The sequence below is a fragment of the Cavia porcellus genome, unplaced genomic scaffold, assembly GCF_034190915.1.
Source record: "Cavia porcellus strain 051 isolate PalLab524CR breed Dunkin Hartley unplaced genomic scaffold, mCavPor4.1 scaffold_8, whole genome shotgun sequence".
NCBI lineage: Eukaryota > Metazoa > Chordata > Mammalia > Rodentia > Caviidae > Cavia > Cavia porcellus.
This window is the reverse complement of record NW_026947491.1, coordinates 79,616,696-79,630,537: the sequence shown is the minus strand read 5'-3', so window position 1 is coordinate 79,630,537 and position 13,842 is coordinate 79,616,696. Positions and strand designations below refer to the sequence as shown.

At 39.4% G+C, this 13,842-nt stretch overlaps 1 long non-coding RNA gene across 1 annotated transcript; it reads left to right on the top strand.

The window, feature by feature from the left end:
- The first annotated feature begins 4,034 nt into the window (after positions 1 to 4,034).
- On the top strand, positions 4,035 to 6,209 carry LOC106028982 (uncharacterized). Its single transcript, XR_001202604.2, has 2 exons — positions 4,035 to 4,294; positions 5,935 to 6,209. It is a non-coding gene; the product is annotated as an uncharacterized LOC106028982 (long non-coding RNA).
- The last annotated feature ends 7,633 nt before the right edge of the window (positions 6,210 to 13,842 follow it).

The following is a 13,842-nucleotide window of genomic DNA, read 5'->3' as shown; positions in this document are numbered from 1 at the left end:
CCAGACTTCTGACTGCATAGCTCTGAGAGAAAAATGTGTTTTGTTTCTAGAGCTCATGTTTACAGAATTTTTTTCAGTGGCAATAAAGCACAATACACATCTCAGCAAGATGACACTTATAACTGCTTTTTGTTGTTCATGGGAAGGGTGCTAGACAGATCATTTGCTTTGTGAACAATTCTTTTTTAGATCGAAAGGGACAACAGTGGGGCCTCACACAGGACCAAACAGCATACCAAACACCTGACAATTTAAATTTGCGGGCAATTTAACGTTGTGTGTAAAACCACTTCATGGGAGAGGCACTACTGACTACCTCTGGTTTATAGCTGAGAAAATTGAAGTTTAGCAAATCCAAGTCATGCCACCAGCAGATCAATAGAGCTGAGAGTTGACCATGACTGTACCTCTGCCATGTAGATAGACCAAGATCTATTGAAAGGTTCAATGATTCCATTAGTTCTGGTGACCTGTACCTGTTTCTCCGAGAAGGATCTAATGCAGTAGATTACAAATCATAGGACTGGACCATGGGAATGATTTTTAGGTTCAAGATTTGCAGTTTCTGTTCAAGATAGATTGGATAGATTCATGTTGGGCATGAAAGATTAAGGAATCATCTTGGGAGTGGTATCAATTTATTCCTGTTTGTATTTTTTTTTTTTTTTTGTAACCTGGACAAGGAGAAGGAAGAAGAAAATGAAAAGGAACTAGAGGGAAATGGTTGGTACTGACAAAAATGGGCTTGATATGGTTTAGTCACAGAGGCGTCCAATTTGGCAATTCCTGGCTTCATGTCCATTCAAGCATGGGCAGGTGTCTTTTTTGTTTTCTTGTGTTATAGAAAGCTTGAGGCTGTCAGCCTTGTGCCAAGAAAAAAACAAGTAATTAAATATTTTAATATTTCCTGCCTATGAACTGTTCCCTGTTTTATTGCTTTAAACGCACTGAATTTAAAAGGATGTGTGAAAGACTTCTGAGCCATTAATAAAAGGCTGCAGCTGCTCGAGGAGAGCGATGCCACATATTTTTCAAAGGAATGATTTTGATCCGAGCACTTTAGTCCGCATCAGGCTGATTTATGAGCGCCCCGAAACTGATACAAAAGCATGAGGCAAACACTTGCGGAGCTTCCGGGATATATCTGGGCAGAATACAGGCCATGATTTCTTTTCCTTGGGGAAAATATAAAGGTATAAAGGGAAGAAATATGAAAGCCAGTGGCTCACAAGTTAGGACGCTATGTAGAATCAGAAGAAAAAAGAGTCACCTTATTCCTAGAGTAAGCCAGAATCAGTGGTGAATTTCACGTGGTTCGTTTTTAAGGTTTCTGTTTGAGTGAACAGAATGAAGAGTAGGGATGTAGTACTTTATCTATTCCAGCTTTTTGAGAGATTCAAACAGGGATATTTGCTAAATGAAAAAGGTAGATATTAAGATGTGCTTCTATTTTCCCCTTGCCATCAAGTAAGTGGTACCAAATTGCTACTTCTCAAAGTTCTTAGACTTCATTTTAAAAAGCCATTCATTTTTCTTTTTAATGGAATGGAGTGTAACAGAAGTGAAAGGGTGGGATACTCTGGAAATTCACTTCAAGGCGGCGAAGCTTTGCAGAGTCCTGCCACATGCAAGGTCATGTTCGGTGCTGAAAGATTCAAAGGAAATTGTTGCCCTTGTCCTTTGCCTTATGGAGCTGGTTGGCTTTCTGCCTGGACATGCTGAGCTCTTTCTGAGCACGCTGGAAGATAATTCTTAAACTTCAGTCACTCCAATGCCACTTTTGCAGTCTTGGCTGTGGAATCACCTTCTTAGTTTTTTAAAAAAAATTCAGCTCATGGTATGCTTAAACAAATATAACACGAGAAGCAATAATATACGTGAAATCACAGATTTACTGTGCTAATTGGATCTGTTCAAATGTGCATTCAGATAGAGCTAAACAATATCTTTATCTGAAACTTTTGGGTTCAGACGCATTTTGCAATTTAGAACATTTTTGGATTCTACAAATGTAATAAATTGCATGTCCTATATGTTTTGTGTCACTCATATGCAGTGTGGAAATACTTTGTAGTCAAAGATCAGCATTTTCAGTGAAACTCTGAATATCTTCATTAGGGAGAATGTAGGGTAATTAAAGATGTTAAATAAGGTCATGTCCCCTGGAAAACTTATGACTTCCAAAGTTTTTTAGATTTCATAACTGCAGATAAGGAATTGCGTATCTGTGAGTATCATTTAAAAGATCTGTGTACTATAGAGAGTAAAGCTCTCAGTAATGTTAACACATGAATCATTTCTTCCTTTTTTTCCAGCGGTATAACTGGCCTGAACATTTTAGAAACATTTTCACTGAATTGTAAGGATAAATATAAAATGACCTTAAAGAGCACTGATCCCAGCTAGGAGTGGTGACATACTCCTGTACTCCAAACTACTCAAGAGGCTGATGCAGAAGGATTGCAAGTTCAAGGCCAGCAAAGCTAGAGAGTCCTGTTTTCAAATAAATATTTAAAAGGTCTGATGACATCGTAGCTCTGTGTGAGGCCTTGTTTAGAATGGCCAGTACAGAAGAAGGAAAAGAAACATTGACCTTAAGTACCCAGCCCAACTACTTTATCTATAAATGAACTTTCTCTTTCTCTGGCTCTGTCTGTTTCATTCTCTCTTTCCTTTCTTTCCTCCTTCTTTTCCTTCCTTGATCCCTCCCTCACTATACACACACATGCAAGCACGCATGTACACACATACACACATACACACACAGGCAAGCACTCATGTACACACACACACACGCACACACACACATATACAGGCTTTCTTTGGTCTCTTCCTGGACAATATCCACTCCAGCATTATGGCAACCTGTTTTGAGTTCCTTAAATAATTTAAATCAATTAAATTAACACAGTATATGTTCTATTGTACATTTTTTTCTCCCTTTAGTGTTAAGTCTGTGAGATTTTTCCATGTCATTTTCTGCCAGTGGTTTGATCCTTTTTATTGTTGGGCAATATTCCTGTGCATTCACTGCCTTATGGAATGCAGCATGTAAAAATTTTAAGTCAATATTTCTTGAAGGATTCTCTTTCTCTTCAAGAGAGAGCCAACCACAAAACGAAAACTCGTATCGGGGGAATTTGAAATCAGCTGATAAAGCTCACTGAGGTCATAGGCCCTTATGCAGACTCCAAAAACACAGCTCATGTTGAGAGGCTGGATATAAACGCTGGTTAGATTCACTCCCAATCTTGTTGTCACTGCTTTGGTAAGTGGATGCGGGCTGCTAGCTTCATCAGACAAAAAAGGGACCAGGAGATTCTGTACAAACATTTTGATTTAATTTTTGGATAGTGTAAAATTTGCAAAGAGGAAATTAAAAGCTCATATAGTTATCCTGCTAGATGGGGATAAGACATGAAAGAGTCTTCTAAATGAATTTTATACTAAATTTGGGATGGTGCTTTATGCTCAGGCCAGCTGTGTGTGGAATGATGTGAGCAAGGATGAGCTGGAAGCAATCACGGGCGGTTTTCTACTTCCCCTCAAGTTGTAAATGAAGCCGTCTGACTTCAATTTAAAACGTGTGAGTTGGTGCGAGATACTGGAACATGAGAAGCACTCATTCCCCAAATACAAAAGCACATTCCTGAGGCCAGCAGAAGGGATTGTTGGACATTTGCTCCGGTAGATGGATATAGAGAACTGAGAGCTGGATGATCCAAGACAGGTTGGAAATACTTTTGGGGGCTGTTATAATGATTGTACTATATCCTTGGCTAGCCCACCCTGCAGTGGCTATAGAAATTCTCCCTGAACTTAATCAGAGTGGCTAAAACATATTAGAGAACTTCTATGTTCATTTGATTCACATTTTCTCATGAAGGGCACAGTAGCAGATTAGCATGTAGAGGTTCCAGGATCAGAAGGACCTGCGTTTAAAATCCAAATTCTGTCATCATCTAGTGGTGCCGTCTTTGTTTAGTGTACTAACATCTGTGATTCTTTGATTTTGCTTGGTTAATATGCAGGGTTGTCATCAATGAACTATCTGAGGAAGAGCCATTTCAGAGGATGTGAAAGTAACATCGAAAGGCGTTTTAAAGAACCTGCTGCCTCTTATTGCAAAATGTAAAATCTAACCCCCAGTAAGCCAGCTCTTTGGGGGTTTGAGGTACACTGTGAATTATTATTTTTTTCTGCATCTCCTTTTGTGTCTGGAAGTTGCCAGAGCATTTTCAGTGATGCTCGATTGATATGGCTTTCTCAAGAACTCTCCAAAATACAAAACAAGGTTTGTTTCCTTGCCATTATGATTGTCATTTTGATCAAGTGCTAGGGTAGTTTATGGAAAGTTAGTTGTCTTCAAGGTTGAGTCAGGGGAGGGGAGCGAGCAGGGACAGAGACACTTAGGTGAGTGTTCATCACACATGATTGAAAAACTAATCATTCTTCATGGATGGAAAGGTTCACTCTAGAAAAGACCAGCCAAACCACTTCAAATCATCCACAAAGCTTGTTGGCCAGTTAGGACAATGATGCTTAAAGCACTACAGTGCTTACTTTATTTGATTATACTTTGTTTTATAGGCTGCTTGATAATTATTATAGGTTCAAATTTGGGGCCAGTATCCTCCTCCCTTGCCCCAAATTCTTTTTCTTTGCTCTCTTGTACAAATATAAGAATACTGATCACAAGAATTATATACTAAGATATTAAAACTGTATCACTGGGTCAGAAACAAAATGAGATCAACTTGGGTCTTTATTAAGAATTGCTTGATTTAATTGTGTAGATGAGAAGAAGCTGCTAATAAAATATCTACTTGATTTTAAGGATACAGCTCAGAAAGGAAATAGTCAGGCCTCCTGTAAAATGTTTTATTTGTCCTGATGTCTAAAGTAATAATTTATTTTTTTCTGCAAAGGGAATTAAAAATTCACCTGTTAAAGAGAAATTTGAAGAATGTGAGATATAGCAAATTATTTTCTGGTTTGGGCAGTAGTAACTCCTTTATTCCTAAATATTTGGTAACTATTTTTTTTTTATTGTACATCCTTATTTGTTCAGTAGCAGGAATTATGAGGAATTTTACAAGCAGTTTATTAAAAGTTAAGTTAAACTATATAGATACTACTATGTTTGGTGTTTCATGTATAAAAATGAACTTAATCAAATTCTCTTTATTGATAGTTTACCTTTTTGAATTTGGCTTCCTTAAAATATTCTGCACTATTTTCCAGGGACGTGGGCTATATTTACAAGCACTGTCTGGAAAGGACTTCTGTCCTGTTGCTCAGTTTTAAAACTACATGTATGACATCTCTTTTGAGATGTTGAAATGCCAGAGTAGATTTTATTTTACAGAGGCGTATTTTTCTTTTCCTTTTAAAGCATCTGACACTTGTTTTTCCTGGAGAAAGAATGAATTGGGTTTTGGGCTTTTTATGACCAAGTTAAGTAACTGAGAGCTTTGGAGCTAGCAATGAAAGTGAGATTCCCTTTCACGGAAGAGCTTGCCATTGGATGTTGACAGCTCCAGTCTGCAGTCGGGCTGACCCAACCGGTTTGTACTTAAAAGTTTTGAGCACCGTGAGTCAGAGGGAAAGGAAGAGAGAGGGAGGACATGAGCTCACTGCGGAGGGCTGGTATTAGGGGAGAAGAGAAGGATTGTTTGTTGGACCCAAACCAGAGCAAGGAGTGGCTGTTATTGCAGCATGAAAATATGAGCAGTGTGGGGGAGTAGTGCTGCCTTCAGGGCCTCACAGTTAATCTTCCCAGGGAGCTAAGTCACTGGTTTCTGCCTTAAAGAGTGCACTGGTTTTGGAATGTTTTCCTTCTTCCCCTTTCTCTGGCTGGAAACTTGACTTGAGAGAAGGAGCCTTTCCTCTGCCCTTGACTCACGCACTCCACATTTTCTTTTATCTGAACAGTCTCTGAAGTGAGGTGACCCTGGTGAACTCATCTGGATTCAAAGGCCAAAAGAGCAAAGAAGAACTTCAGTATGTGAAGAAGTGCTGGGTGCTGGGTGCCACACCACCTTCCGACAGTGCCAACACTCGGATCTAAATAATGTGACAGAAGCATGTAGACATCTTCACATTTCACTACACACCCCTTTGTTGGTTGGATAATGGTTTAGATCCTTCTAGAACTAAGTTTTTTTTTTAAACGAGATTTTTTAATTAAATGAAAAATGGACTGAACTGATATTTAATCTCTCTTTGCTGCTCTTTGTGGATGATTATGAGAAGGGTCCCATATTAATTAGGACCATTTTTACTCAAGTGAAAGAAAAATGTGAGCTTTCTTAGGAACAAGAAATGTAACTGGGTTGGTGGGGCCACTGGAAATAGACTCAGAAAGCCTGTATCTCTTCTAGGTTTTCTTCTTTTCAACATGTTTTTCTCCTGGCTTTTTCTACAAAGTCACTTCCTCCACTATGCTTTCTGATTTAGATCCTAAGCCTTAATAATTGTGTGACTTAGGGTTTTCTAGAGGGGCAGAACTGGTAAAAAATATATATGATTACACAAGGGAATTTATTAGGTAGGTTTTATATTATCAAAGATGGGAGAGTCTGCAGTCTCCATTTGTGAGACCAGAGATGGGAAAGCACTTAATGGTCATCTGCACCCTAGTGTACCACAGGACCCAGTAGCTGCTCAGTCCACCAAATGGAAGCCACAGAACCAGAGGAATCAAGGTTCAGTGTCAGTAAACGGTTGAAGGCCTGAAAGCCCACTGGTGGGTCGCCTATTGGACTCTCTGTTGGAAGTCTGAAGAAACTCTGGGCATGCAGCCAAAGGTGATGGTGTGGACTGAACCCCTTCCAAAGGGGAAGGGGCACCTCCTCCATGTTTTCTGTTTTATTCCACCAGTCTACAAGCCTATTGGCTAGTGCCATGCACACCCAGAGTGAGTCTTCCCCTCTCAGTTTGCTGTTTTACTTGCCAATCATTCACAGATATACCCAGAGCTGTGTCTTATTATGATAATCTGCTAGGAGTTTCTTAATCCATTAAACTGATGTATCAGGATTAATGGGCACATTACCACAAAGGTCTCAATATGTAGACGTTCAAGAGATCCAGCCCAAATCACAGGTTGCCTCTTTGACTTGTTGGTGGGATGTTGTGATTGTGATTGGTTCTCCCCTGAACATGCCCTCCCCCTCCCCAAGTTATGAAAATAAAAATAGACTAGGGCTAGGCCAAGAAAGAAGGGCACTAGAAAAGGCAACATATACCTATTCATTTTGGGCATAAAACCAACTGAGAGATTGGGTTCTCAAGAGAAAGCTGAACCAATGAGATTTACAGGAATTGGCTTACATGATTGTGGATGTCAAGAAGTCCCATGGCCTTCCATCTGCAACATGGAAAACCAGTATCATAATTCAGTTTGAAGGCTTTTGGACCAGGAGAGCCAATGATATAAAACTCAGCCTATTCCAACAGTCTGAGAATGGGGGAAAGTGAAAAACACCTGAAGTTCTGAGAACTGATGTCAGAGGGGGAGGGTGCAAGACAGATGTCCGAGCTCACAGTGAATTTGCCTTCCCTTTTTACCTTTTGGTTCTACTGGGGCCCCCAGAAGTTTCAATGAAACCCGTCTGTGCTGGTGAGAGAATTTTTTTTCTCAGTCTACTGACTTAAATGTTAATTTCTTTTGGCAACATCTTCACAGATACACTCAGAAATAGTATTTTACCAGTTGTGTGGGCATTGCTTAGGCCAATGGCATCACCACATAAAAGTAATCATCACAAAGATATAAAAAGGAGAATTTTAGCTGAAGCTGGGTTTGGAAAAATCCATAAAGTACATAGTTAAACACCAGTTATCATAGAGTTGGTGGTATAAATTTATGACTAGATCCTTCTGGTTAAACTTTTAGTTTTTAATGTGGGAGAGAATATATAGCACTGAGTGTTCATTTCGTGAGGGAATGAAAAACAAAAGAAAAATCATGGTCTCCCCCACATTTATACCTTACATCAGAGTCCCAAAATAAAAATAATTTGGCTGATTTTGTTTGAAAGAAAGTACAGATCTCTGATGACTCAGTGCAAACTTTGGGTTAAATCCAGAGCTATCCTAATGCCAGAGAAGGAGACTTTAATTCATGACTGAGTTCTCTGACAGTGGTACTGCTCTTGAAAATGTCAGTCATTCAGAACTTTTACAAAAATCCAATAAATTTTATGAGTAGGATCTCTGAAACTTTGCCTACAAGTGACCATGCATGGTTTCCCTTAATGTTGACTATTTGCTATAGTTGTAATGTTTGTATATTTTAATTGTTGTTTTGCCAAAAACCTTTCTCTAATTAACTCCTCTAAGGAAAGAAGATGTCAAATTTGGGTTTATAAGTGGGAGTAGAAGGCACAGACTGAGGAAAACTATTTGAAGCCTTAAATTGGTAATCGAGGATAGCCAGTTCCAAGAGTGAGAATAGCAGTGATTTCTGAGGTTGGCTAAAGCAATGAAATGCGTAGCATGTCACTGTCAAAATGCCCTGGTAGAGCTGCAGCCCAGGAGCATGGCAGAGACCAGGGCCCAGGTTTGACACTCCCAGCATGGCAGCCTGTGTTTTTGGACTATGTACCTGGCCTCTGTTTTCCTCATTCCAGCTTCCTGTGAGATGTCTAACTGAGAAGCATGTGATCAACATCCAAGGGCGAGCTAATCCTCATCTCTCTCCCATGGAGAAAATGGGTCTGGTTCTAGAGCCTTTTGGCATTCAGGAGAAAGTTGGTAAATTGGGGCATATGCTTGAGTTATAGGATTTGTGGGTTGAAAAGGACAGTGTCCATAAAGTTAGCACCCAACTCAGGTGTGAGTTGTCTCATCAGTAGGTACTTGTTTTGATTGGTCTGTTTGACTTTTTGCTTTGAAAGAAGGCATCAGTTAAGTTCTCCTAGTGTAGACATTTTTAGTAATATCCACAGGTGTTTAAGGTAAAACCACTGATAACAAAAATAATTAGATGAGGAGAGTTAAATGTACTCTAGGAAAATGCACATTATGAGTTTCTTATCAGTTGATTTAAACACTGACTAAGCAACAAAGAATTGTGGAAGAATTGGAACATAAACCTGAAATAACTTCCCTTGTTCTTTCTTAAAATAGGCTTCAAATTAGTAACACCTGTTTTCTCTCCTGGGTGTATTTTCTTTTTGATGACATTAGTTTTCAACTGCATTTTAAAAACAAATAATATGCAGTATTTTCAACAACTTCCTAGCCTAGACTCAAGATTTAAAACACAGCAGTTTTAAATTCTACCTACCAAGGACCCAACAACTGCAACTCCTGTGCTGGCATCTTTTCTCCTTCTGTTCTCAAATGCTGTTATACAAATTTTCACACATAAATTTACACAGATAAATCTGAATTACTGAGTACATTATATAGTATCCTTTATGAACTGACCCGGGTACTGTTCTTTCTTCATTTGCAGTCATTTGACATCACACTCCAGAGACTTTAGTCAAAGTGGGTTATTCAGCGTTGCATGATGGCAAAGTTTTACGTTTACGTTCCTGTTTTTAGCGCTGTCTTTTTTGTTAGCCCGGTGTACTCCTATGCATCTGTCTGAGCCCAGTTTCATTGCTGCTTTGTTTGTACAATCTCCACGACTGCTCACCTCATTCCCCAGGCTAACTCAGATTTCATCACTGGTCTTAGAATACCACATGATGTGATTTTTTATCACATCATGTGTTTTTGATATCAATATAGTAAATTGCATTTTAATCTGTAAATGTGCAGTGTAAAAACATCATGCATCTGTTTTCTCCCCCTCCTCTTTCTTCTCTTGCTCTTCTTTTTTTCCACCCTTTTTTCTCCTTCCTTCCCTCCTTTCACTTCTTTCCTTTGCAAACTTTGACCATATACTCTTGGCTTTAAAAAACAAAACCCAATTCCTGCCTCTTATCTCCCATTGGATGTTTTATCTCAACATATTAAGAAAGGAGGTTTGAACCTCCCTGGGCTCTTCCCAGCCTGCTTTTCCTGAGGTCATTGGCTGCTCTATCCTTCCGGTTGCTGTAGTGGCAAAACCCCGCATCGTTCTTTACTACGCTCTTTCCATCACACCCCACAGGAACTCTGTCAGGAAACAGTACCGACTTTCCCTTCGAAATCTGTTCAGGATCCCGCCTCTCCCCACCACCTCTCGTGTTACCATATCATCTCTCATGCATCACCATAGCCTTCTAACCGTCTTCTATTATCTAGTGTTTTTAACTACTAACACAGTATTTCATTTGCTTTCTTATTTTGTGAATTGTTTATTGCTCTTGTCTCATCTAGCAAGAAAGCTCCTCAGGGCCGGATATTCTTCTGTTTATCCTGCTGCACCAGCAGCACCTGGGTCCAGACGCATTGGCACATAATACATACAGTCCCGTGCTGCTTAGTACGGGGGATGCATTCTGAGAAAAGGGTCTCCAGGTGATTTTTATCATTCTGTGAATGGGACAGGAAGTATTTATACAAACTAAGACATCATCGCACTGCGGTGGAGTCTTACAGTGCCATTGTCATACATTCTGTCCAGGGATTCATCTCTTGTGGCCCTTGTTTCCTCACGACAGCACTGGAGGAAGGATTGCAAGGAACCTTCATGCAGTGACAGCACCCTGGAGGACTGTCTTTTTTGTCCTTAATCCACCTCAGGTGATTCAGAGAATCCCAGGTGATGAGGTTTCTTTGCATGCCTGTTCCTTTCCTTTAATCTTTGAGCACAGGAGCCCTAGGTCCTGTTAGAGTCCTCTACAGAGGGAGCAGGCTCCTGTGTTTCCTGGTGTTGGCTGTATCTCTGGGGATGCAGCACTGGGGATCTCACTAGCCCCACTGCCTGACCTGTTGGTATCTGCCTGCTCCTCAGTGTGAAGCAGCCAATGTCCTTCTTTCTCTCTTTAACAGCATTTTCCATTTCTTCTTTACAAAGCCTGTCATTTTTTTCTTCAGTGAACTCAAGCTCTTCCAATGGACAAGCAGCCCTTCTGCCTTCCAAGAAGCTTCTGTGTTTGCCTCTGAAGAAAACCTGTGAAATGTGAAGGTCACTGAGAGCCTAACAACAGCTTTGGGACAATGCCGGAAGAGGCCATCTTTTAAAGAAAAATTTTTTTTAAGGAGAGTAAAACATAACAAAGCATTACAAAGCAGATCAGAAGAAAACAATACTTACAAGTGTTACAGATTTCAAAGCAAGACAACAGGAGATCTACAGTGGCTACCATAATGTTTCTTTTTTCTTCTAAACAATTGTCTATATCGGCACACACAATGAATTCATACAAAACAAAATAGTGTAAAACTGATCAGAACAGGGTAATGAAGACATTACAGTCCTTCATAATCAGACAATAAGAAAACCAAGAATGGCTACTGTAATGCCTCTTGTTCTCTTCAAAATGGCTATCCATATCTTCATGTATGTTGTAATTAAATAGTACAAAACAGACTAAAACCAAGGAAATGGCCATCTTATCCCACTGTGCAAACATATACCTGAGCTTTAATTTTACTGTTCTTGGCTAATCACTGGCTGTTAGACTGTAGAAATCCTTGTGTTCTTGGGCTAAATCACACTTTCCCATGGTGGATGACAATATTAATGATTGTAAGTTGGTGTAGGGTAAAGAATTGCTGATTTTAACTGCCTCAAAGTGCCAAATAATAGAAAGACCATCATCTGTGGGTCTTGAAGTTAGAGGCTTGAGGTAGGAGATGAACAAAGAAAACTTTAAGGATTCCTACTTTGTTCCTTCGCAGATTTTTTAGTGGCTGAAGTATTCTGCATAAGCAGATGAAGCCTAGGTATGTGTCTGAAGTTTTCAAATCCAGCTCCACTATTGGACTTAATAGAAATAGTCAATAGATTCTTGTGATAGAATTCGAGTTTTAGTTCATGGAGATACAGTATCTTTTGTCTTTTTTCATTTTCTATGTCATCAGAGCTGTTTTAGTGAGGAAAGAGGATGGATAGAAAAAATATTTGAATATATTATCTCCATAAATGTTCTTTTAAGTCTTGTGAATTAAAAATTACTATTCACAGTGTTTAAATTTAGGAAATGGAAGGCTCAGAGGGAGAAAGAAAAAGAAAGAGAAGGAGGAGAGAAAAAGTATAAATAATAGATATATAAATAAAGTATATATACTTTATATATTTTTATATATTATATATAAAAAATTTATATATAATATATAAAAATACATATAAATATAAAAGTATAAATAATAGAGATAGAAATCCTGCGACCCCTGATATGATCCCCATAGCTTTTACTTATTTTGGTCCCTAGATAAATGTCCTTAAAAATAGGCCACTGCTGCTGCAGAAGAGAGGTCTATTTTGATGCTCACATAGGGGTTCTAAGCAAATTTTAAAAAGCCATCCCCTTGTTATCTGTCTTTTGTTGTCAGGATCCATTAGGTGAAATGTAGTAAGTTTTCATTGCCAGCAAACTATGAACAATCATTACCTTCAACGACCTTGCTTGGTCCTCTTTTAGTGAATCTAACAGTAAAAAGAGGAAAAACTCCAATAGTCTCAGACCATTGCTGTTCAAAGTGTGGCCTGAAGATTGGCACTGGACTACCTGTTGTCTACCTACAACAAATGAAGGGCAGGGTTGAAGAATTTTTTTGGCGATTTGACATTACCCTGGTTTCCAAGTGCATGGTCATTGAACAGGGTGGAGATTAGTTTGGATAAGAGTTATCGGACTCAGTGGCATGTGACAGCAACTGTGCCCTACTCGCATGCTCATATTCTTTGGTACATGCCTGGGAAGCCCAGGCTTAGAGAGCTCACCTCCTAACCTCTGCTGGACACCTTGTAAGTTTTGGGTTTTTCCTTACTTTTCTCAATTGTACAGAAATATGTTGCCAGTCTCAGTTGACCGTTTCAAGCCTCATGGTCTATGATTCAAATCCAAATCAGTCAGAGCTTCTCATAAGAAGGAGAAGCAGGGTTTCTTCTCTCTGCTCCTCCCTTAAAACGTCTCTTGAGTGACAGTAACAGAATGCCGCCTAATCTTCTTTAGCTCACCGGTAGTTCAGTTGTGTAACAGCAACACGAGCATGAATTCCAGCCTCTCACTCACTGTCAGATTTGCCAAATGTATCGCTGGCTTGCATTTCAATCAGGAAGCCAGGCTGTTCAGCTGAGACCCGACACAATGCGGCATAGCTAGGTCCTAGGCATGTGATAAGTTATTTAACATCATCTGTTAAAATTTCACACTCACGGAACTATTAAAATGGATTTTGGGGGGACTGAAATGAAAATTTGTTTATTTTGATTCCTCAGTAGAATATCAATCACTTGATAACCTTGGATAATTATGCCTACAACAGTGAGCTGTTGCACCCAGAGAATTCACCAAAGGAGATGCACTTTCTGCTCTGCAGGAGTGTGTGATCTGGGCTCCTCAGTGGTGGCCTCCTTTTCTGGCATGTGCAAAGCCCTGAGTTTGAGCCCAAGCACTGGAAAAAAAAAAGTGTGCACGTGTGTGTTTGCCATGTGTGCTAGAACAATAGCTTTGTTATTGATTCTATTCCCAGCCTTTTAAAAAATCAAATACTGAGTTGATACAGGCCAGGACATCAAATTCCTAAGAGATTTAGTTACTAAGCAGAATTTGTTCCCAAACACCCAGAACAATAAGCTAGGCATAACCCTTTCTTTCTGCTCAAAAATCAAAATCTTTTATGTTTTAACTAAAATCTCTGTTTTTGAATATTCAATTTTGTTTCCTTTTTCAGCTGATCTGTCCCCTCTGTTTCTTAGCAGTTCACTTATTTTTCACTGGAGGAGCATTG